At 36.8% G+C, this 26,368-nt stretch overlaps 1 protein-coding gene across 5 annotated transcripts in view; it reads left to right on the top strand.

Annotated features, from left to right (window-relative positions):
* The window catches only part of FRMD6 (FERM domain containing 6), a 95,937-nt gene that overhangs the window by 26,874 nt on the left and 42,695 nt on the right, over positions 1-26,368 (top strand). Inside the window, exon 1 of one of the 5 annotated variants that reach the window (XM_034648353.1) lies at positions 20,285-20,425. The exons of the other annotated variants lie outside the window; for them this stretch is intronic. The gene's annotated coding sequence lies outside the window, so the exon portion shown is untranslated. Of the gene's footprint in view, positions 1-20,284; positions 20,426-26,368 lie in introns of those variants that run through there. 5 annotated transcript variants of the gene reach the window in all.

The following is a 26,368-nucleotide window of genomic DNA, read 5'->3' on the forward strand; positions in this document are numbered from 1 at the left end:
CCCCCATTCCCACCCCCAGAAGCCTCTCCTTACACTCGTAATCCCTGCCCGTAATCCCTGCCCGAGGGATAACTGCTATTCTGATGTTCATTGCCATTGGTTAGTTTTAAACTGTTCTCAGACTGCATTTAAGTGCAATCACATATGAGTTCCCTTTTCTGGCTTCTTCAGCTCAACATAGTGTCATGTCCAAATTGATGTAGGTAGCAGTGCTTTTTTTCTTTCATTTCTGTGGATGAATGTACCCAGTTTATTTATCCATTCTGTATGGACATTTGGTGAGTTTGGGGCTGATATGTGGTGTCCGACCTTTTGATGGCTCAAGAAAAGTTGAGCACTTTGAAGTTGAAAGGAGAATATCGTCTTAAGATGAAAAGAGAAAAATACTTAAGAAATGTGAGAGAAAAAAATGCAACAAAAACACTGAAGTCTCAACTCAATCCACAGTATTTCAGGGACACAGGAATATACCAGCTGGATACTGCCAGATTTTAACTGAGAATTGGGAAGAGGGAGGAGACCTTGGGTGGCAGCTAGACTCACCATTTTTTAGAAGTGGAGGGACTGAGGCCCTGTGAGGTTGCGTGACTCAGAGTTTCACAGCACACAACAGTGCCAAGAGTACAAGCTGCTTCTGACCTTCAGTCTAGTCTAGATTAGTGCCATCTGAGCACTAAAACCTAGCCCCCTACTCTGTAGCCCAAGCAGTGAGTCTGCTGGCCTAAGGATGGGCTGCCATTTTCTGATTGACATCGAAGTCTTCTGGGGCTCTGTTGAGATAGACTCAGACTTGCCCAGAGTAAACAAAGCAGTAGCTCAGGGAGGCAGAATTTTACCTCCTCAAGGCTCTTCTACCTCTGCTCCTGTGCAGAGTCCCTTGGAACATCTCTTTCTCCCTTTCTTCCTTCTCCCTGTGTTCTAGGCCTTTACAGTGAGATGTTGGGTATTAAGTGCCAGGTAGGTGACATCTCAACGTCCCTCCTGATTCATTGTTTCATTGATCCATAAATGATCTAGGCTGGACCCCAATTTCAAAGGACTGCTTTCTAAATATATTCAGAATAGTTCATTCTTAAGAAGATATGTGAAAAATTCTTTTTTCTTTCTCTTTTTTTGTTTTGTTTTGTTTTTTGTTTGCCTCTTCCTGCCATTATGTCCCCACCTTTTACACACTTTTCTCCTCCCCTGGATACCCTTCCCCCTCCTTCAAGTTATCTTTTTGTAAACATCCCTGGAAACATCCTGTCTCTACCTACAACAACAGTGAAATTCAGATGCTGAAGTCGGGGGCTGTCTCCAGGAAGCATTTACTGTAAAACATAGGATTATGAGAAATTTAATAGATAAAGCAAAGTGCTTACAAAGAGAAACAAAAGATATAGATGTATCTTTCTTTCGTGTTTCCCTAAAGAGAAAAAGGGCATTTTTTGTGGTTTAAGAAAAGGCTCACAATTTTGACATAGGCTCATTAGGAAGGTGAAAAACAGGTAAAATAACAGAAGTTTTACAAATGGGTAGTAAATATATTCTGCTCAAATGAGATACTGCTTAGAACAGCAAAAACTTAGCATGTGTAATCTTAGAGAATTAAAAAAAATGTGCTCACCATAGGGTCACAACTCTGACAAGTTGCTCGCTGAAATGACTGCAGAAAAGAGTAGTACGTTTCGGAGGTGACATGGAAGAAAAGCAGGAAAGTATAATGGTTAAGAACAAGGTCTTTGAAATCAGTCCTCTGGGGCCCAGATCCAGGCTCCACTTCTTTTAGTGTGTAACCTTGAGGGAGTTAATTAATTCTCTGAACCTCTTTTTCCTTATCTGTAAAATGAGGATAACGATAGTAACTACACCACAGTGTTGTTTTGATTATTAAATGAAATAGCACATATAAAGCAGTGGCATGGTTTGACACAGTATTGTCAAGTGATGTTAGCTCTCATTACTGAAGACAAAAAAAATGGTATATAGGATTTTTAGTTTTCTTGGAAGTCCCTGAGCCTTTAATTTACAAGCAGCTCATGAGATTTTATTGTTTTGTTTTTGATGACATTCAGCAGGCAACAAAACCTAGTATTTCTTAGTTACAGATAGCGGGCAGTCTATGTTGCTACACTAAGAGTAGAGGCTGGCCTGTCCCATTGATCACTAATCGGTTGATTTTTCCTAATTCTCTTCTAATTTCCAGTAGTCTCTCTCAGCTTCTGCTTGCTAGATAATTTTTTTCTTCCCAGATGCCAAAAAATAAATCTTCAGATTAAAAAATATTCTCTTTATGATAATTGAGGTTGTGCAAAGTATTTTTAAACATAAAGAGTACTAAATGGCCCATGTCTTCTGCTCTTGTATCCTATAGATTTTACCTACTTTTAAAAGAGACCCATGATTATTGCTATAAAGCAATTGTTGTTTATTTCTCTCATCCCTACCCCCTCACCATTGGCACAGTTTATATCATGTGGGTCAGACCCCTTTGTAATTTTCTCTCATGAGGTCCAAAGCTTACGATTTTAAACCAGTCATTCAACGGAAATTAATAGTCTGAAAGTTTCAAAAGGAGCGTTTAAGAAAAACAAACTTAAGCACATTAGAAAGACACATTTACATCTAAACAGCATAATTATAAGACCAGTCAAAATAGGCACAGGATCCTGCAGAATAATCATGATGTATCATTCTACTGTGTTCATTAAAAGCAGGACCTACCCTGGATAACCCCATGCCCTGTTACATGTTGTGTAATATCTTGAACTTAGTGAACATTTTTTAAAGAATGAAGTTTACTAAGTTCATCAAAAGATGGATTTTACATATCTATGAAGTATCCAGGACAATGTTGAATACTTTGTGCAAGTACTGCCAAAGTGCTTCTTATCTAGGTGGGGGAACAAAATACATGTGTGTGGAAAGGAATTAGATGTTTCCAGATAAATGTGAAACGGAGTCCTAGTTTTAGGGAGAAGGATCACTAATGGCCAAAGGTAGGCTGTCCCTTGCTTCCCTGGGGCTGCTGGATTTGTGTGGGGCCATGAGGTCAGGCTGGGATCTTTCTCTACTTCAAGTACAAAGGAGCTTTTCTAGGAACAACAACAGACAATAAAAAGGTTAGAATCTAGTAAAAGACTCAAATATTAAAAGAAAACTATGAAATTGAAATTATTAAATGTTTATTTAACTTCATTCATTTAATATAATGTATGCCTGCTGTGTGCCAGGTACTGTTCTAGGTCCTAGAGATATGTCAGTGAACAAGACAAAGACAAAAGGCCTGCCTTCATGGAGCTTATATCCTTTTAGAAGACAAACAATAAACACAACGAAGCAAATTTTATAGTATTTTAGAAAGTACTAAGTGTGGTTGGAAAAAAGAGAAATAGAACAGGGTAAGGGACATTGATAGTGCTGGAGGAGGATACTGGGGCCTTTGGCAATTTGAAGTAGTATGGTCACAGTAGGGCTCACTGAGAAGATGACTCGAAAGAGGAAGTTGGCCATACAGAGATACTTGGGGGAAAGAACATTCCATCAGAGATTAGCAAAGGCCTCAAGCAGAAGTGTGCTTGGTATGTTTCAGGAGCAGCGAGAAGGTCACAGAGTTGTAGTAGATGAGGCCAAAGAGGTTTAGGTGGCATGTTCTGTAGGGCCTGCCTGATGGACCATTTTAAGACCTTAGGTTTTTACTCTGAGTGAAATGGGGAATCATTGGAGACCTTTGAGCAGAGGAGTAAAGGGATATGATTTGCATTTTAATAGAATCGCTGGCTGCTATGTTGAGATAGAAAAATGGAGCAGGGTGGTCAAGTGCAGAAGCAGGGATACAAGTTAGTAGCTGTTGATTATAATCCAACTGAGAAATGTCAATAGCAGTGGAGGAGATGGTGAGAAATGACCAGGATTTATTTGGTAGATCAAACTGCTGAGATTTCCTGGCCAACTGTTAGAGGAGTATGAGCGAAATCAGAGTAAGGGTAACATCAAGGCTTTTTGCATAGTTATTGAGTTGCCAGGAACCGAGATGGGGATCTGATGGAGGAGTTGGTTTGCAAAAGATAACTAGGAGCTGCTTTAAACGTGTAATGTTTGACTTGCAAGTGGAGAAGTTGAGTAGGTTGTTGGATATCGGAATCTGGAGTTTAAGACATCCAGACTGGAGATTCAAATCTGGAAGATGCCAACAGAATTTGGATGAGATCCTTTAAGGAATGTTTGTAGACAGAGAAAGCAATCCATGGCCAAGCCTTGGCTCATACCAGTATTTACAGTTTGTTGAAGAAGAGAAGAAATCTTCTAAGAAATTACCTTACAACAAAGGAATTATGCACATATTTCCAACATAGTGGACCTAAGTGTCTCCATTCCCTAAGTGTTATTATTAGAAGATATTGTTATTTCTATTGACCCACAAGGTGGGAAGAATGAACTGTGAGTTGTTTTTCTGTGATGAGGCACTTGGGCTGAACCTGAGGTGTTTCAACCTGTAGAGGCTGAGTTGGTGAGAAGGAACCAGTAAAGGAGACTGAGAAGGAACAGCCAGAATGATAGGAGGGAAATTGGAAGAACGTCCTCGAAGTCAAGTAAAGAAAGTGTCTGAGGAAAGAGAGAGTGACTCGTAGTGTCATAGGTTGAGAGGTGTGTGAGGTCAAGTAGGATGAGGACTGAGTTGCTCATTGGATTTAGCAAGGAAAGTCATTGGTGACCTTGACAAGAGCTGTGTTGGTGGAGGGATGGGGACAAAACCTGATTGGAGTGGGCTCAAGGAATAAAAAGCTTTTGAAAGAATTCTTATTTTCAGTTCAGTTTCTTATAAATATCCAATATTGAATGTGAGTACTCTTTAATATGTCTGATAGACTGTGGGGTGGGACTTCAGAATACTGGAGACCATGAGGGTCCTCAACAGGCTCTGAAAGGGATGTGGGAAGCCTTTGAGCTTCCTTCTAGTTATTATTGGTGAAGCTCCTAGTGTTTAGATTGTAGTCAGGTTCTTTAGAAATAGAAAAACAGTTCAAATGCAGTTTCTTTATTCTAAATTGCATCCCTTTGATAAGAACTATATCCTGGAAGCACTGTTGCTTTGTGTTGAGACTTTGTTTTGTTCTGTTTCTAGTAAAGATATGTTCTTTACTTCAACCAGTTGATCCTTTCTATGAAAAGGATACAACAGAGCCCCAGGGAGACCTGTGCTTTGAGTTGGCTTCTTTTTCAGCAATGGTGATAGGTTTCAGCTGACCAGCCACACATCCTAGTGCCCCCACAGACTTGGAAGCCTTCATTCATGGAATGGATGGCTCAGGTTAGGGGTTCCCAAGAGCCAGAACAAATTAAGTAATAGAAACATTGTGCTTGTATAATATTTTTTAATACCTTGCTGATATCTTCCATTGTGAATATTATTTCAAAGCATGTGATTATGCAATTTTCATAGTTCTGTATTGTATGTCATAATTATGCACCAAGAATTTTCTCTTCTGGGAATTACCTTTCAATTATAATGCTAACTTTCTGTAATACTATCATCAAAATGAATCAACAAGTCTCTGATACTAATTATCTTTTCTTTCCCTAAGCTTATTAAAATGTTAACACATAGGCCTTTAATGCTTAAATATTGGTTTTGGGTAGTTAAAAGCTTACAGTGAATGGTAGAATTAAAACTTTGTTACATATGTTTGAGTGTTGTTTGGTAATAAAAGAAAAGTATAGTAATAGTCTTTAGAAAGTTGCTAATTATGGGAAAATGCTGGAAAGAACAAGGGCTTTTCTTTTGCAGTGGATTATGGCGCATGTTTTTTGAGAAGTGGAGCTCCAGGGGCTATATGTGTGTTTCCAGTGGGTTGTGGCATACACATAATGTCAGCATTCTCTTAGGTACTGCTCTGTCAACACTGCTTTATTAGTATCATTTTGAATGTTTTTTCAGCTGAAACTTGTAAGTCACTCCACAGTTAGTTAAATGAGCGTAATTGGCTTGTAACAGAGAAATTCTGACACAAGGCCAATGTGAAAAAATTTGGCAGCCCTAGGTGTTTTACATGGTAAATACTGGAGTGTGCAGAGGTATAAAACTAAGCAAATTTTGAAATAAATGCTAAGTCTCTTAAGTCAGTGACTACAGGATGAAGTCCAGCTCTCTTAAGCACAGAATTCGATATGCCAAACCAGAGCTGCAATCCTGTGGCCCACCAGGAAGACTGGCTGCAGACATGTTTTGGTTTCTAACATAGTATTAAAACATTTATTTGGCAACGTTTAAAAGGTGAAAATTTTTAATTTAAAAAAATTGAATTCTGCACCTTCTTTTGCAAAACTGGAAGGCATGGCAATGATTTTTTGGGAGGGACATAATAGCTTCCCCTTTCAAATGGGGTTTGTACTCTGAAGTCCACCATAGTCCCCAGAGGAGATCCTCTTGCCCCCAACACTGAGGCCAGGTGGCTATTGGCATTTTCATCCTGCAGGCTTCCCTCCTTTCTTGCCTGCCCCTGTAGGCACATGAATTTACCATCCTTGTATCGTAGTTACTTGAATTATTTTCCATTGTCATCTCACAGGTCCTTAAGTCTAACCAAACTGTACTCCTCATTGTCCCCCATTGTCTCCATTATCAGACTGATACTTAGTTTGGGTCCTCCTTGCTCTTCCACTTCTGACCGGAGCTGCATAACGTCTGTATCACTTCATTAGAACTTAGTACACCCTACTTTATGTAGTCCTTTATGTAGGATTATATATTTTCTAGCTCCCCAGCTGTAAGTTTCTTGAGGGCAACAACCATATCTTATAATTTACTAGTGCCTAGCAAAATTATTCTAGCTTTGCTAGATTAATTATTGTTTAGATTTATCTCCCAGTGGATTATAATTATGCTTTAGAAGAATTAGAAAATACCAAAAACTTATATAAAATATATTTTTTCAAATAGGGCTTTCTTAATTTATTATATCCATTTCTTTGTAGCAGGATTTATATAATTTGAGTATTAATTCCCTAAAGACCTCATTTATTTATTGCCAGTTCTAATTCTGTTATGTAGATGGATGAAGTTTCCAAATAAATGGATCATTATTATATACCATTTTATTATTTTAGATATGCTTCCTTCTAAGGCTAATACTCTTTAAATGTCTTATTTTTTCATTCTTTTGGCAACTAGTATGTACCCTATGCAAAAGGCCTTGGCAATAGTGAGAGTTCAACAGGCATTATGGTACATGGTCTCCTGAAGCTTTAACCTGTTGGCTGGAAAGGCAGATATTAAATAACAGAGTATATAATTGTTCAATTTTGATAAGTATTACCAAGAAGTAAGGGATGTTCTGACACCTTAGAGGACGCTGCTCAGAGGGTGGGGCTTTAATGGGGAAGTATAACACAACTGAATTCTTAACTCCCTTCCTCATAATTCCATAACAGTTTGTAAAATATTTTGAAGGTAAAAATTTAACCTTAGAAACAAATAAATTAAGAGGTAGTTTCTCTACAAAATAAGAGTTAAAAAAAACTTTTCTAAAAAATTTTCCATTGGCTACAGTCATTGCATTAATGATAAAAAATGAATTATAACTTTATAGTTTATTTTGTTTGGTACCTGAGTTAGAACTCGATTTAAATAAGTAAATGAAAGACAAAAGGGAAATTGGGCTAGAAATTTCAGATATAGCTAACTTGGAAACCAACTTTAATTTTATGAAACCGTAATTATTTTAAAGATGTTTGAAGTAAGGACTTTTCTTATGGCTTTCAAAAATAGGATATAAAAAATAAACTGATTTTTTTTCCCTCAAGTGGTTAGTACCTTTATTTTCTATTTCTAAGCCCGTGACTGAAAAATATTAATGTTTATCAGTCTGATCTTGGAGTGATGTAATATGGTGTTATGAAAAACCTCAGCAGTAAAGTTAGTGGCATATGTGAGCCAAAAAATAGAGTGGAATTTTGTGTGGTGCATATATTTTATCACAGCAATCAGAAATGCTTTAGGCATTTTTTTTCCAAAGAAAATAGAATTCTATACTTAACTAAACCCATCTAAATATAGTGGTAAAGTTAATTTTTTGCATAGTTTAGTGTCACACTGAAACAAAGGTCAGTTGCGGTGGTGCCATTTCTGAAATTTCCGTTGAGAAACTCATGTTACTGGTAATTATAGAAGGAGATTCAGAAAATTAACATATTTGAGGCAATTTTAGTTCAAATAAACCCAGGATTTTCAAATGTGAGCTTAGGGAAATTTAAGGAAATCAGATCAGGGAAAGTTTTTAAGAAATGTCAAATGTCATGTAGAATTTAAAATAAATTCCAGATAAATCTTTTTAACCCCAAATATGCATTAACTGAGCCCACATTAATTTTAAGTTATAAAGAGGATGTTTAACTGATTATTTGTAATTTACGAAATTATTTGCTTTAACTGGTGCCTACAGAAATACAAAGAGACATTTTCATAAATTTTAGTTGTAGAGTAAAAACTAGCAGGAAAGCTAATGAAAGTTATCTAACTTATAAAGTTTCCTTTAATGATTGGTTGGCTTATGTATACTTGTTTTCAGAAAATTTGTAAGCAGCATATTCATAGATACAGGATCTAAGTTAATGCATTTTAATGTATAAACTATTTTCAGTTGAGAAGACTGAAATAAATACTCAATTGCCAAGGGGATGGGAAAGGCTATGAAATGTTGTTTGGGGGCTTGGTAGGTTGGTTAGGGGTCAGTTGAATTCCATTTTCTAGTGCTTGTTGTAGTGGTGACTCGTGTTCGTGTATCCTTTTTCTTGTATGACATTATTGTCTGTGCTGTGGACGTTAGTCATGTCTTCCCAGGTAGGCAGTAAGGTGTTTTGAGGACACATAAGATGCTATATTTCTACTCTCTTGAATTCTTCCATGGCTCCTAGAAAACAGTTGGCTCTTGACGTAAGCCCAACAATATTATGGCTTTATTTTTTCTGATCTGTATAATGTGAGAGAACTGTCATCTAGATTTAAACCTTCATAAGTCAGGGAAGCAAGCATTTGACCCATTAAAAAAGGTAACAGAATTGTGTTTATGTGTATCTCCCAAGCCTGACATGTATGTGAATGATATGTTATGTATAAATTGTACGATAGTGATATGTATTCAAATTTCATGTTGGCTTTGGAAATACACATTTTGTTGCTTAAATATTCAAAAGGTTATGAAAAATACAAATTTTGTTCCATAAACTTTCAAAAGACTAAGTAAAGATTGGGTTTTAAAAATTAGCAATAGACTTCAATCATAGAAATTATCTCTGATTTCTCAACCCAGGAAGACAAGGTCTCTTTTGAAATTCCTTAGTTTGGCGTTTCTTCCCAGCCTGCATCAGAACAGGTTTCTTGTTTCCTCATGCCATGAGTGTTCTGGCAGTGACAGTACAATATGCACAGCCTTCCTCTGCTTTCCTGGGGCTGACCGAGACACAAGCTTAATGCATTGGAAACGCCCATTTATCCATTCCTGCAGTTTCTTCTCCTTGGTTTGACAAGTGGTGTTGTCCACTCTTGTTCTGGTGATCAAGTTTTCCATGAGGGGGTAGTCAAAATGACATGGGCCTCTGACCATTTCAGTTGCTGTGCTTGGCCCCTTGACCTAGAAGTGAGATGGTAATGGAAGTTGTTTTGTAAATATCTTTATGAATTTGAACCTTCCACAGGCCAGGAGCAGTTGACCCAAACACAAACTAAAAACTGTGTTTATGAAAATCCATTTTATCTATTTCCAAGTCTGACATATGATTAAAATATAACTTTTATAACAGTAATAAGTAGTTAGATTTAATGTAGCATTAAAAAATATAAATTTTGTTTACGTGTTCAAAAGCTGTAAAGATTGAATTTTGAAGATTACCAATAGAATGTAGCTATACAATAGAACATTTTCCTCAAAGAAACAAATCAAGATGTCATTGATTTGCTTCTTATGATAATTTTTAAAAATACTATCTATATCTATCTATCTATCTATATATATGTTTGGTTATGGGAATAATTATTAATTGTAAAAATAATTCCAAATGGTTTTCTTTCAGTTCTCTGAGATGCCAAAATGTAAAATAAAATAATAGGTCTTCAGAATGGTATATGCATCTTAATTAATGAGGTTTTTTTATCTAAATGCAGATAGAAATGTGGCCATATAGCATGATTAAGAATTCTATCGTTAGAATTTGGTATTATAATAGATCACTCTTCAGAAGTTGAATCATATCTGATATTTGAGAGAGGTCACAGATCTTAAAGTATTGTTAGATAATGGAAGATACTACTAAGATAGTGTATTTGCAAGTGCTTTGTAAACGTGATATCCTGTACAGACACACCTCAGGGTCTTCTATAGTTACCTGGATGGTCATGTGCTACTGATAGGTGTCGACAGGAAAAAGAAGAGTGTAGAAATTGCTGCAGTGTTTATCCAGGGCTGCAGGTCATGAGAGGGAGACTATGATGCTCTAAAATGAAGCACAGATGCTGTGTGTGTGCATGGACACCCTCGTAGGTCAAGGATGCAGAGTATTCAACAGAGTAAGAACCATGATTCAGATATATTACCTCTTTCTTAAAAATTGAAGGTGAGCAGGGCGCCTGGGTGGCTCAGTTGTTAAGCATCTGCCTTCGGCTCAGGTCATGATCCCAGGGTCCTGGGATCCTGGGATCGAGCCCCACATTGGGCTCCCTGCTCAGCCGGAAGCCTGCTTCTCCCTCTCCCACTCCCCCCCCGCTTGTGTTCCCTCTCTCGCTGTGTCTCTGTCAAATAAATAAAATCTTAAAAAAAAAAAATTGAAGGTGAGCATGTATTTTCTTCAACTAGATGTTCTTGCATCATAGTATTTATAAATATCTATAAGACATTTTATAGTTTTAAAATGAATTTTTACTTTGGTTACCTTATTTGATCTTCAGAGTGGTAGTCCCTCTATTTTATAGATGAGAAGGTTAAATAATTTGTATGACTTGACAACTTTACCTGATACAATTTGTGACAAAACCAGAACATGGTACTGTTCTTCTAACTCTGCAGCCTTTGTTTTTTTCCCTGCTACTGGTCACAGTCATCCTGTTGATAAAACATTTCTAGAGCATTTGCAAAATAGGATGTGACATTTTCTTTTTTTTTTTTTTTAGTACCTTTTTAAGTCAATTTTAGTTTCTGCCAGATACTAAATCAACTCGTGTTCCTTAATTAGCTTACATTGATTTTGCCATAGAGAATTTTTGTGTCAGACTGAACAGGATAGGGTAGTCTTTTCAAATGTACTGTACTTCCTGTGATAATGCATTTAATGTGGCACAAAATTCCTGATCATTGGATTTTATTAGAAGACAGATATACATAAAATTTCACACTATTAATCTTTGTTCAGAGCAGTTGTTACCTTACAAAAAAAATGTCTAGTAATTTGTAGGATTGGTTATTAAAGGAAAATTAAAATAAAGATGTTTAGAAATGATTGCACGTTGTACATTTGAAGGTGAAACACTAAGTACATTTGCTTGATTTCTCTTTAGAACATTGTAACCTTTAAGTGCTAATGTTTTATGGAAACATACTTACCACAGGCCTTTCTGTAGGAAGTTTTACTTACATGTGAACTTTGCAGATGAACCCAAATTTAGCATGAGAACATCTGCAATTCTTTCATCCAGCTATCAGTTATATGCCAAGCATTTTGTTGGAAATTCAGTGATGAGCAAGGCATGGACCTATCCTCTGGAAGTTGGAGCCTGGATGATGAGGGGAGACAGACAAACCAGTGAACACTTACACCATGTGATAAATGAAATGCTACCTGTTTAAAACTCAGCTGTGCAATTTTTGTTTAACAAGACATTTTCTTTTATCTCTCCAGAATTTTTACTAAGTGATACCATTGGTATACATAAAAGACCAACCTTTGTTTTTACTTATGAAAACATTTAAAATTATAGTCTTTTTCCAAATCACCGTGAATCCGAAATTTTAATTTTTAAGGTCTGGTTTAAACTTTCTGAAGCCATGGGGTTTAGCCAGTAGCTAATATTGTGTTTATACTCTGTGTCATGCAGCAAAGGTTTGAGGTAATGTGGTATTAACACATACGGCGCTTTAATGAACATTCGATTCATTAAATTTTTTAAAATCAGCTTTTTTATAGTATAAGTTACATACAATAAAAATAAAGTTCATACATTTTGGGTAGATAATTTGGTGACTTTTGAGATATGTACATAATCATGTAACCAGTGTCACAATCAAGATATAGAACATTTTTGTCATGCCAAAAAGTTTCCTACACCCCTTTTTAAAGTTGGTCCTCTTCTCTTCCACCACTTCCTCCTTTTCCTCCTTTCTCCCTTACCCCCATTACCCACGACAACTGCTGATTTTTAGTTTTGCCTTTTATAGAATTTCATGTAAATTGAATCATCTGACTTGTAGTTTTTTGTGCCTTGCTTTTGTATCTGACTTCTTTCACTTAGCATAATAATGCTTTTTGGATTCATGCATTTTACTGCGTATGTCGATAGTTCTTTTTATTATTGGATAGTATTCAGTTATCACAATTTGTTTATTCATTCACCTGTTATTAATGGATATTTGGGTTGTTTCCAGTTTAGAATGGGACTTTATTATGATGAAGTTACAATGAACATTCATGTATAATTTTTTTTTAATTGGAGGCACACAAATCAATGCATTTATACTTTTAAATTTTTTATTTAAGCGTAGTGAACATACAGTATTATATTAATTTCAGGTATACAGTATAATAAAACAATTCTATCCATTTTTCAGTGCTCATCACAGTAAGTGTACTCTTAATCCCCTTTATATATTTCCCAATCCCTCCACCCACCTCCCCTCTGGCAACCACCACTTTGCTCTGTATTTATTTATTTATTTATTTATTTATTTATTTATTTATTTATTTTTAAGATTTTATTTATTTGACAGAGAGAGACAGTGAGAGAGGGAACACAAACAAAGGGAGTGTGAGAGGGAGAAGCAGGCTTCCCGCCGAGCAGGGAGCCCAATGTGGGGCTAGATCCCAGAACCCTGGGATCATGACCTGACCCAAAGGCAGATGGTAACGGCTGAGCCACCCAAGCACCCCTGTTCTCTGTATTTAGAAGTCTGTTTTTTGTTTCTCTCCTTTGTTCCTTTGTTTTGTTTCTTAAATTCCATATGAGTGAAATTCCTTTTGAGTGAAATCATACAGTATTTGTCTTCCTCAGTCTGACTTATTTCATTTAGCATTATACCTTCTAGGTCCATCCATATTTTTACAGATGGCAAGATTTCATTCTTTCTTTATGGCTGAGTAATACTCCATCGTGCATATATAACACACCTTCCTTATTCATTCAGTAAACGATGGACTTGGGTTGCTTCCATATCTTGGCTATTGTAAATAATGCTACAACAAACATAGGGGTGCATATATCTTTTTGAATTGGTGTTTTTGTTTTCTTTGGGTAAATACCCAGTAGTGGAATTACTGGTTTATATGGTAATTCTATTTTTAATTTTTTGAGGAAGCTCCGTTCTGTTTTCCACAGTGGCTGTACCAGCTTGTATTCCAACCAACAGTGCACAAGGATTCCTTTTTCTCTATGCCCTTACCAACACTTATTTCTTGTCTTTTGAGTCTAGACATTCTGACTGGTGTAAGGTGATATCTGATTGTGGTTTTGATGTGCATTCCCCTGATGATGAGTGATGTTGAGCATCTTTTCATGTGTCTGTTGGTCATGTGTATGTCTTTTTTGGAGAAATGTCTATTCATGTCTTCTGCCCATTCTTGATTGGATTATTTGGATTTTTTTGGTGTTGAGTTGTATGAGTTCTTTATATATTTCGGGTAGAAATCCTCGGATATATCATTTGCAGATATATTCTCTCATTCATTAGGTTGCCCTTTTGTTTTGTTGACAGTTTCCTCCTCTGTGCAAAAGCTTTTGATATGGTGTAGTCCCGATAGTTTAATTTTGCTTTTGTTTTTCTTGCCGTAGTAGACATATCTAGAAAAATGTTGCTAAAAATTACCTCCTATTTTTTCTTTCAGGAGTTTTACGGTTTCAGGCTTCACATTTAGGTCCTTAATCCTGTTGCATATAGTGTAAAAAAGTGGCCCAGTTTCATCCTCTTGCATGTAACTGTCTAGTTTTCTCAACACTGTTTATTGAAGAGACTGTCTTTTTCCCACTGTATATTCTTGCCTCCTTTGTCATAGATTAGTAGACCATATGAACATGTGTTTATTTCTGGACTCTATTCTGTTCTATTGATCTGTGTATCTGTTTTTGTTCTGGTACCATCCTATTTTGATTACTACAGCTTTGTAGTGTATCTTGAAATTTGGGATTGTGATGCCTCTGGCTTTGTGTTTTTTTTTTAAGATTGCTTGGCTATTTGGAGCCTTTTGTGATTCCATTTAGTATTATTCTAGTTCTATGAAAAATGTTATTGGTATTTTGATAAGGATTGCAAGTGTAAGTCTTCAGGGGATGTATCTTTTCATTTATCTTGGGCAGATACCTAAGAATGAGATATCTGAATTCTATGATGAATGAATGTGAGACCCTGTAAGAAGCTGTCAGTTGTTTTCCAAAGTAGTTACATCATTTAACATTCTCACCAGCAGTGTCTGAGAGTCTCATTGCTTCAGATTCTCACCAAGGCTTGGTATTGTCAGTCTTTTCAACTTTAAACATTCTAGGGGTATGCATTATGGTATATCACTATAGTTTTTAATTGTGTTTTCCTAATGACTGATAATGTTGAGCACCTTTTCAAATGCTTACTTGACATTTGTATATCTTTTTCAGTGAAGTGACTGTTTAAATTTTTTGGCCATATTTTTAACTAAGTTGTCTTCTGTTAGAACTATTTGTGTATCCTGGATTTAAGTGTTTAATTAGATAAATGTTTTTAAAATATTTTTTTCAGTGTGGGGATTGCATTGCCATTTTTAAAGTGACTTTCAAAGAGCAGAATTTCTAAATGTAAAGAAGTCCAATTTATCCTTTCAAAAAATATTTCATCAACAGGATCTCCTAGATGTTTTCTGTAAGTTTTACAGTTTTAGCTTTTATATTTGAATCTGTAATTCATTTCAAGTTAATCTTTGTTTTTGGGTTGAGGTCAGTTCTTTTCTGTATGAATATCTAATTGTTCCAGCACTATTTGTTGAAAAAGTTTATTCCCTCACCAAAGTACCTTAGCACCTTTATCAAAAATCAAATGACATTTTAGGATGCCTCTATTTCTGGACTTTCTATTCCATTAACTAGTATCTCTTTAGGCCAATGTTATACTGCTTTGATTAATGTATGTATTCTTTATACTAAGTCTGAAAATCAGATAGTAAGCCTTCCAACTTTGAATATGAGTGGTAAGAGCAGATATACTTGCTTTGTTCCCATCTTAGAAGAAAACCATTCAGTCTTTCACCATTAAGTATAATATTAGATTTAGATTTTTCATAAACTGTCATCACTTCTACTCTTAGAGCAAGTAATTTCCAAATTCTAGACAGATTAATGCAATTGGAAGATGTTTTTGAAAGACTCTTTAGAGGAAATTTCTGAACTTGTCTCTTCATTATCAAGAACTGTATCGAAGGTAACCAGTAGGTAACTTACAACTTTCCAAACCTTATCTGAAAAAGAATTTTCATCCAGCTTTCTCTGGAGAGCCCATGATTAGTACCAACACCATGTTTTCTTAATTCAGTTTTCCAAATGTGAAGGTCATGAAAGAAAATAGGCACTCCTCTCTTAATGAGTACATTTTGAACACTTGAATAGTTTTGCCCCTGGATCTGAGATGATAAGATTCCAAGACATTTGTTGGCGTCATATAACATTTTCTTCGATATGATTAAGGGAGTATGATGACAGTGTTGCTCCGTTGGTGTTGGACAGTGGTCCTGCCTTGAGGAACGGTTGACCGTGGAATAGGCTGCTCATCTGTTTTTCTCAGGATCAGAGTCTATGGTTCAGCCTCAGGACTTGTTGTCTTTCCAGGGTGCTTAGAGCCGTATAAAAAAAAGCAGTGCTAAACAGAGATAGGCTGGTTTCTGTTTTTTCTTTGATTGGTTTGTTTTAAGTTCAACGTTGAGTTATAGTTCCATTTTTCATGGAGGATTAACCCTGTCATTGTAGGGTAAAGTGTAATTCTGATTTCCTTCCTCCACACCCTTTAAAAACCAGACTTTTAAGTCTCTCTCAAAGTATTAGAGGATGATTACTATAAGGAGGAATGTTGTCTTTTGGCAGTGTGCCGGAGGGATGCACATCACAGAGCCAGAAAATTATGAACAAGTAGGTCAAATGGAGACAACTTGACTGGGCTATTCAGTGACACGCTGTTAGACCGTGTAGACTTTACACGCCCAGAGGTTCACTGATAAATGGCTTTTCCTTCTACTCTCTTTGGAATATACAGGTAATAACTGAGGTGGCTTTGGGTTTTTTTATCTTATTTCAAAACCCTGGTTGAGAAGAGTTCTAAAAACAAGGCCTGTGAGTTGGCATATGGGAAATAGAATATTACTATATAGGTAAATACTACTTGAAAATAAGATTTCACACTTGATGGAACTGGCAAATTTATGGTAGTTATCTTCTAAAAGTAAGCTAAGGGTATTTAATGCTGGTTGATGGGTAGAGGAGAGCCAGCTTCTCAGTGACGATTACCTTGGGAAAAACCTAAAGAATGCAGCCTCGGCTCCCCGAGATGTTCCCCACAGCAGCTGTAGTAATAGTCGTGGGTTTGTGTTTCTCCAGAATAACAGAATCACCTCAATCTTCTTAGAGTAGATTAGCTAATGGTTGGCCGATGCTCCTGGGGAATGGGGTATCCATAAATAACAGGGAAGCCCTATATAAAATAAACATTTGTGTTTTCTTAAGTAAGGACTTTTAAAAAGCCAGAGTTTCAGGCTTTTTTTTTAATGATTAAAATAATCATTGTTTTCTTTGAGTTTTGAAATTGGTATTTTCAGATGTCTTTATAAGTTTATGTGATAACTTTGTCTCTAACTTACGTATTCACAGACAAACCCCCAAAGGGGTGTTAAATAAGAACTTTTGTAGCAATATAAAGCCTTGTTAGAATGTCCAGAGAAATCTTTTACTTTGAAGTCTATAGATTGTGATTTTGATCTTCTTTTACTGTAAAGAGTACCTGGACCTGTGAGTTTTACTTCACACCATTCCGCACATTTGGCACATGTGTGCATGTGGGAGGGTGTGGAGGAAATGCTGCAAATGCTACTCTTTCGGGTGTGTCTGGTTAACAAAATAATTGCAGCCCATAATTTATGTGTGTAAGCGTAAAATATGGATTCCTAGCATCTCAGACTCTTTTTCTGGCTTCATGAACCTTTTGCATATAATTTTACAACTTTATTAGCATTTCAGTACTTTTCCTTTAGTAAATCATTTTAGCATGTTTCTTAACTTTATATAAAAACAAACTTTTTGAAGAGACTAGATTAAATTAAACTGTTCCTTACTCATAGGAGCTTTTGAACAGAATTTAGAGAAGAAAAATCCCGAAAAGAAAAGCATACTGGGTGCCTAAGACTGATGGGTGTCATCTTGGCAGATCAGTGTCTCATAGCGTCAGTTTCATTACCGATGAAATTAAGGGGTTGGAGTAGATCATCTGTGAATCCGATACAGTGGTGAAGTTTTCATTTGGTTGTTATTTTATTGCATTATTTTTTCCATTTAGTAGTAGATAGAATCCCAGAAATTAATACATACACATACTACCAAATTGTAAATAATCCTATAAGAATTCATTAACAACACCAGAATATCTAAGGCTTTCCCCCATTTCTGGGCCATGGAAACAATTGTGTAGTAAGCACAATGATATTTTACAAGGATTATTTTAGTTTGCTGTAGTTTAAGTCTTTGTATATGATCCTCAGCGGATTTATTTTGTGTTGAAAGTAACAGGCTATTATAACAGGATTGCATACTTGTCCTACCTGTGTATCTTTCTCAAGTTTACTCACCAATATGTAGTCATTCACAGCATTTTCAACAACACCTTGATAAATTTTATTTTTTTAATTATGAAGTAGACAGAAAAGTGTTTAGAATGTCTATGTACATTTTAAACAAAAATAGTAATCAACATCATTGTATCCACTACCAGGAATAAGAAAAATAATATTTCTCTAGCTCCTTTGTAGCTCCCGCCACTTTCTGAAGACATCCCCTATTTCCAGACTACCCAATCCAGCACCATTTTGAGGTTAATCATTACATTGCCTTTCTTCATAGTCTTACCAATATATATTATCTGTCTCTGAATGAATTATTGGTTAGTCACCTGTTTTTGAGCTTTGTATTTATAGAACGGAATTGATATATTCTTCCATAAGTTTTTTCACTGAACATTGTCTGAGATTCATAGGTGTTATCATATGGCTGTGGTTCATTAATGTTCACTGAATTGTTTCAACATACCATATTTTACTACTTCTACTGTCAGTGGACTTTTGCCTTTCCAGTTTGTACATTTATTTTGGTGTTGTTAAGAACCATTTAATAATATGGAAAATCCTTCTGCAATGTTAAAATAAAGTTAGCAACTTCCCAAATGCTTAATTCAGTCTTCCTTAAAGGCATTATACGGTCTTTGGAAAAAAATATTCAGGGGAAAAATAAGTAAAGTCAATGTTAAGATTCATGTGTAATATAAGAATTTCTATATTGCTACCAGATAATGAGAATTATTAGCAAAATCGTATCTAGAAAGCTGCAGTTCCAGTGTCAGAGGGAATTGTGTGCAAGTCCCATGAATGAAGGAATCAAAGATTTCATTGTGGAAATTAGAAGCAGATGCTTCTAAGCTGGAGGATTTTCCCTGAGAACAGCACTTTTTGTTGGCGATATCATGCTAGAAATTCATCTTGGTTGAAAGGAATTTCTGTGCCTGGTTGCTAAACCTGATATGACTTTTGAATACAGATGGCTATGAAAAACTAAAGTTTCTCTGGTTGAAAATTCATGAATTTTACCATTGCCTTTGTTCTTTTTGTTGGTTGCCTAGCTAGCATCTCCCCTCACCTCCCAGCTTCCCAAAGGTACTCAGATTTTTGTTTTGATGTCCATGTACTTCAGGGGAAGCTGTTGAGGTGGGCCTCGGGTGGCCTCAGCTAGTTTAACTATTCCTTACTCCTGCCCTATGATGGGGGTGCTGGTGACCTAAGCCATCCAGTTAGGCTGAGTATCATTACTCTTGTTTGCTTCCTCATTCTGGTTTATTTGACCACTCTGAGAGATGCAAGCCTTAAAGCACAGTGATTCAAAGTACAAGGAGTAAACTAGGTTTTGCATGACATCTCAAACTACCACATCAAACTGCCCAAAAGCCCTTTCATCCTACTTGTAGCCTTCAAGTTACTTTGGTTTTTATAAATTTCCCTTATAGCATTTAACTAGTTTGCTAATAGTTAACATTTCTATAGTGTCTACCATATGCCTTATGTCAAACTTTAAAGCAGATGCTGTTATTTCCATTTTACAGACATGGAAGCAGAAATGTAGAGAGGTGAAAGGACTTGTCCAAGGTCATATAGCTAGGAAATAGCTGGCTAATAGTCAAACCCAGGCAATCTGGCTAACAGAGTTCAAGTCTGAGTTGGAATAATTTTGCCACTTGTGATTTAATGCCTCCCAACCAATATATCTTTTTATATATTTGCTTTTACATAAGCTGGCTTAACTTGATACATAGGGAAACCTTCCTAGAAACTGTATTTTGTTGACAGTTTGGAGATTAATATTCTTTCATGTTTGTCCTCTACTTTTAAAGACAAGGAAAAACATGCACCTTGTCCCCTGTAATTAACATGCAGAAAATATTTAAGAAACTGTGACCAATACTGATTCCCATTTCTGGGGTGGGGTGGGGGAATGCTTCTCAAAAAACAGAATTTTAATTTTTTTTTAAAGATCTTATTTATTTATTTATATGTCAGAGAGAGAGAGAGAGAGAGAACACAAACAGGGGGAGTGGCAGGTAGAGGGAGAAGTAAGCTCCCTCAGAGCAGGAGCTCAGTGCAGGACTTGATCCCAGGACCTGGGACTGTGACCTGAACCGAAGGCAGACACTTAACCGACTGAGCCACTGGGGCATCCTCATAATTTTAATCTTAATTTCTAGAGAATTCACATGTCCAGTGAATTTATAAATAATTTACTCCTCACTTCCTACCATGTGCCTATTGTAGACCCATCACTACTGCAGACATTAGAGACATAAAGATGCTGATGGATCCTATCCTGGAGGAGATTCCAGTTCTCTACAGGGAGACAGACTTGCCAACAAATACAAGGGTGATAAGAGTGCAAGGGAAGTGACCCTCAGCTGCCTACCAATGTGGAAGCACGCTTCCCAGACAGGTATCTTGAGTTTTCGGGGGGAGAACGAAGATATTTTGTTCTTGTTCTTTTGGAGATGGGTAGGTAATATGCAAGGGAGGATATCTAGGCGGAGGGAACAGCACAGTCAAAAGCACAGACATAGGACAGAAAGACTTGCTCAGAGAGCTACAAGGAAAACAATTGTAGTAAATGTACGACATGAGTTAGAGAATGGCCACACAGAGGCTGGATGGAACCCGATGGTGAAAGATGGTGCCTTAGAGTTTAGGTGTTTTCCATAGAAGTGCTATAGCATGGAAGAGTGTGTGAGCTGGGATGTGAGAGATTGGATGTGCAGCTTAACGAAGTCACCCTAGCAGCATTATGGGGGTGACAAACTTAAGGAGTGAAACAAGACAGAACATTTAGAAATCCAGGTGAGAATACAGTGAAGATGTATGGTAGATATAAGGTACTAGAATGATAGACTAGACAGAAGGAAGGCTTTTTTTTTTTTTTAACGAAGATTAGTTTTTAAGTATATGTATAGCAACTAAATCCCAACCTTTCGACCACAGAGGATCACTTTTGTTGTCCTTCTTCTCCCCGATCTTCCTTGGGCCTCATGTTTGAATTGTCTGTCAAAATAAATTTTCATTTTTTAAATCAGGGACTTAAAATTAAATTGCTATCAAAATAGCACTTGAAAAATGGTATTAAAATTTATTTTAAAGATTTTATTTATTTATTTGACAGAGAGACAGCCAGCGAGAGAGGGAACACAGGCAGGGGGGAGTGGGAGAGGAAGAAGCAGGCTCCCAGAGGAGGAGCCTGATGTGGGGCTCGATCCCAGAATGCCAGAATCACGCCCTGAGCCAAAGGCAGACGCTTAACGACTGAGCTACCAAGGCACCCCAATGGTATTAAAATTACTTAAGTGAATGATCTCTTGGTTTTCCTTGAAATATTACCATGGATAAACGTGCCAGTTTTTTTTTAATACTCCAGTTTTATCAGGGTGTTTGAAATATTTAAAATAATTGTAGTGAAATAAGTCAAGCAGAGAAAGACAATTATATGGTTTCACTCATTTATGGAACATAAGAAATAGGAAGATCCGTAGGAGAAGGAAGGGAAGAATGAAGGGAGGGGTAAACAGAAGGGGAAATGAACCATGAGAGACTGTGGACTCTGGGAAACAAACTGAGGGCTTCAGAGTGGAGGAGGGTGGGGGATTGGGATAGGCCAATGATGGGTATTAAGGAGGGCACATGTTGCATGGTGCACTGGGTGTTATACGCAAATAATGAATCATGGAACATTACATCAAAAACTAAGGATATACTGTATGTTGACCAACATAATAAAAACTTATTTAAAAATTACCAAAAAAATAATTGTAAAGATCTCATTACTTTTTTTAAAATTAAAGTATGGTTGACACAAAGTGGTACATTAGTTTCAGGTATACAACATAGTGGTTTGACAAGTTTCTATGTTATGCTATGCTAACCACGAGTGTAGCTGCCATCTGTCACTATACAATGCTATTACAGTGTCATTAACTATTCCTTATGTTGTACCTTTTATACCCATGACCTCTTCATTCCATAACTAGAAGCCTGTATCTCCCACTCCCCTTCACCCATTTGCCCCCCCTTTCCCCTAGTAACCACCAATTCTTTGTATTTTTGGATCTCTTTCTGCTTTTTGTTTATTTTGTTTCTTAGATTCTACAGACAAGTGAATTCATATGGTATTTGTCTTTCTCTGTCTAACTTATTTCACTTAGTATAATACCCTGTAGGTCCATCCATTTTTTTGCAAATGGCAAGATCTCATCCTTCTTTGTGGCTGAGTAATATTCATCTTCTTTATCCTTTCAGCTATCAATGGACGCTTAGATTGCTTCCATATCTTGGCTGTTGTAAGTAAGGTTGCAACAAGCATAGGGGTGCACGTATCTTTTTAAAGTAGTGTTTTTGTTTTCTTTGGGTAAATACCGAGTAGTGGAATTACTGGGTCATATGGTAATTCTATTTTTAATTTTTTGAGGAACCTCCTTACTGTTTTCCACAGTTGGTTATACTAGTTTGCATTCCCACCAACAGTGCATGAGAATTCCTTTTTCTCCACATCCTTGCTGACACTTGTTATTTCCTTTTGATTTTAGGCATTCTAATGGATGTGAGGTGGGATCTCATCGTGGTTTTGATTTGTATTTCCCTGATGGTTGGTGGTGTTGAGCATCACTGTATGCTTTCTTTGGGAAAATGTCTCTTCAGGCCCTCTGCCCATTTTTTGGGTTATTTGGGGTTTTTTGGTGTTGAGTTGTATAAGTTCTTTATGTATGATATTAACCGTTACTGAATATATCATTTGCAAATATCTTCTCCCATTCATTAGGTTGACTTTTTGTTTTGTTGGTTTCCTTCACTGTGCAAAAGCTTTTTATTTTGCTGTAGTCCCAATAGCTTAATTTTGTTTTTGTTTCCTTGCCTTTGGAGACATCTAGAAAAATGTTGCTAAAGCCAGTGTTGAAGAAATTACTGTCTATGGTTCCTTCCAGGAGTTTTATGGTTTCAGGCCTCACATTTAGGTCTTCAATCCATTTTGAGTTTATTTTTCTGTGTAGTGTGATAAAGTGGTCCAGTTTCATTATTTTGTATATAGCCATCCAGTTTCCCCAGCACCATTTATTGAAGAGACTGTCTTTTCTTTGTTGTATATTCTTGCCTCCTTTTTCATAGATTAATTGACCATAAAAGGCATGTATTTATTTCTGGGTTCTCTATTCTGTTCTGTTGATCTATGTATCTGTTTTTGTGCTTGTACTATAGTGTTTTGATTACTCTAACTTTGTAGTGTGTCTTGAAATCTGGGATTGTGATACTTCCAGCTTTGTTCCTCTTCTTCAAGATTGCTTTGGCTATTTGGAACCTTTTGTGGTACCATACAAATTTTAGTATTATTTGTTCTAGTTTTATGAAAAATGTTGTTGGTATTCTCATAGGGATTGCATTGAATCTGTAGATTGCTTTGGGTAGCATGGACATTTTAACAGTATTAATTCTTCCAATCTGTGACCATGGAATATCTTTCCATTTGTTTGTGTCTTCAATTTCTTTCTTAATGTTTCACAATTTTTAGATTTACTGGTCTTTCATCTCCTTGGTGAAGTTTATTCCTACGTATTTTATTCTTTTTCATGCAATTATAAATGGAATCATTTTTTTTAAGTTTTTATTTTAATCACCCTGTGATCACCACAAGTGCACCTCTTAATCCCCATCACCTATTTCAAACCCATTCCCCTACCCACCTCCCCTCTGGTAACCATCAGTTAAGAGTCTGTTTCTTGGTTTTTTTCTCTTTCTCTTTGTTCATTTTAACATATGAGTGAAATGATAACGGCATTTGTCTTCCTCTGACTGACTTATGTCACTTAGCATTATACCCTCTAGCTCCATCCCTGTTATTGCAAATGGCAAGATTTCATTCTTTTCATGGCTGAATTATATTCCATTGTATATATATATATATACACCATATCTTCTTTATCCATTCATCTATCAGTGGACACTTGAGCTGCTTCCATTTCTTGGCTATTGTAATTAATGCTGCAATAAACAGAAGGGTGCATATATCCTTTGGATAGTGTTTTCGTATTTTTGGGGTAGATGTCCAGTAGTGCTATTACTGGATCATTTAGTATAGTTCTATTTTTCACTTTTTGGGAACCTCCATACTGTTCTCCACAGTGGCTGCACTAATTTGCATTCTTACCAATACTGCAAGAGGGTTCCCCTTTCTCCACATCCTCACCAACACCTGTTATTTCTTGTATTGTTGATTTTAGCCATACTGACAGGTATAAGGTGATACAGTAGTTTTAATTTGTGTTTCCCTAATAAGTGATGATGAGCATCTTTTCATGTGTCTGTTAGCCATCTGAATGGCCATATATAAGTTCTTTATATATTTTGGATACTCACCCTTTATTGGATATGTCTAGGATTGTTTTCTTAATTTCTCTTTCTGCTACTTGTTAGTGTATAGAAAAATGCAACTCATTTCTGTGTATTAATATTGTGTCTTGCAACTTTGCTTAATTCATTTATTCTAATAGTTTTTTTGGTCTTTAGAGTATTCTATGTATAGTATCATGTCATCTGTAGATGGTGATAGTTTAACTTTTCCTTAGCAATTTGGATGCCTTTTCTTTTTCTTGTCTGATTGTTGTGCCCATTACTTCTTTTATGAAATCCAGGTTAGAAGTCATTATAATTCCTATTAACAGAATTGTGCATATTACTGTTCTGTCTAGAGAGTATACCAGAATCATGCTTTGCAGAAATATATATATATTTTTTAAAGATTTTATTCATTTATTCGACAGAGATAGAGACAGCCAGCGAGAGCGGGAAAACAAGCAGGGGGAGTGGGAGAGGAGGAAGCAGGCTCATAGCGGAGGAGCCTGATGTGGGGCTCGATCCCAGAACGCCGGGATCACGCCCTTAGCCGAAGGCAGACACTTAACCGCTGTGCCACCCAGGCGCCCCTGCAGAAATATATTTTTAATCTCAAGTGTTAAAAAAGTGATGGTTTCATTTTCCTGCATACCACTATTATCATTACCCTGTACTTGACGTCTGTAATCAAGTGAATAAAGTGAGTATGGTCCTGGGGCACCTGGGTGGCACAGCGGTTAAGCGTCTGCCTTCGGCTCAGGGCGTGACCGGCGTTATGGGATTGAGCCCCACATCAGGCTCCTCTGCTATGAGCCTGCTTCTTCCTCTCCCACTCCCCCTGCTGTGTTCCCTCTCTCGCTGGCTGCCTCTCTGTCACATAAATAAATAAAATCTTTTTTTAAAAAATGCTAATCATCATCTCATTTTTTATCAGGTCATAATTCTTTTGCAGGAAGGTCTTGCCTCTGCATTGATGGCTGCCGACTGATCAGGGTGGTGGTTGCTGGAGGTTGGGATGGCTGTGGCAATTTCTTAAAATAAGACAGTAATGAAGTTTGCCGCATCAGTTGACTCTTTCATGAACAATTTCTGTCTCATGTGATGCTGTTTTGTTTTGTTTTTTTTAAAGATTTTTTAATTTATTTATTCGACAGAGATAGAAACAGCCAGCGAGAGAGGGAACACAAGCAGGGGGAGTGGGAGAGGAAGAAGCAGGCTCATAGAGGAAGAGCCTGATGTGGGGCTCGATCCCATAACGCCGGGATCACGCCCTGAGCCGAAGGCAGATGCTTAACCGCTGTGCCACCCAGGCACCCCATCATGTGATGCTGTTTGATAGCATTTTACCTGCAGCAGAACTTCCTTCAAAAGTGGCTTCAATACTCAAACCCTTCTGCTGCTTTATCAGCTAAGTTTATGTCATATTCTAAATACTTTGTTGTCATTTCCACAGTCTTCATAGCATCTTCACCAGTAGATTATATCTCAAGAAATCACTTTCTTTTCTCATCTATAAGAGAACTCCTCATTCATTCAAGTTTTATCCTGAGATTGTAGCAGTTCAGTCCCATCTTCAGCTTCCACTTCTAATTCTATTTCTTTCTCTTTTTCCCCTACATCTGCAGTTACTTCCTTCACTGAAGTCTTCAACCCCTCAAAGTCATCCATGAGGGTTGGAATCCACGATTTCCAGACTTCCAGTTCATGTTGATATTTTGACCTTTTCCCATGAATCATGATGTTCTTAATGGCATCTAGAATGGTGATTCTAGGTTTTCAATTGACTTTGCCCAGATCTATCAGAGGGATTGCTACCCATGGCAGCTATAGCCTTATGGAAAGTATTTCTTAAATAATGAAACTAGAAAGTCAAAATGACTCCTTGATCCATCAGCTTCAGAAAGGATGTTGTGTTAGCAGGCTTGAAAACAGCATTACTCTCAGTTGTACATCATCAGAGCTCTTGGGTGACCAGGGGCATTGTCAATGAACAGTAATATTTTGAAAGGAA

This window comes from Ailuropoda melanoleuca, chromosome 20 (assembly GCF_002007445.2).
Source record: "Ailuropoda melanoleuca isolate Jingjing chromosome 20, ASM200744v2, whole genome shotgun sequence".
Classification (NCBI taxonomy): Eukaryota; Metazoa; Chordata; class Mammalia; order Carnivora; family Ursidae; genus Ailuropoda; species Ailuropoda melanoleuca.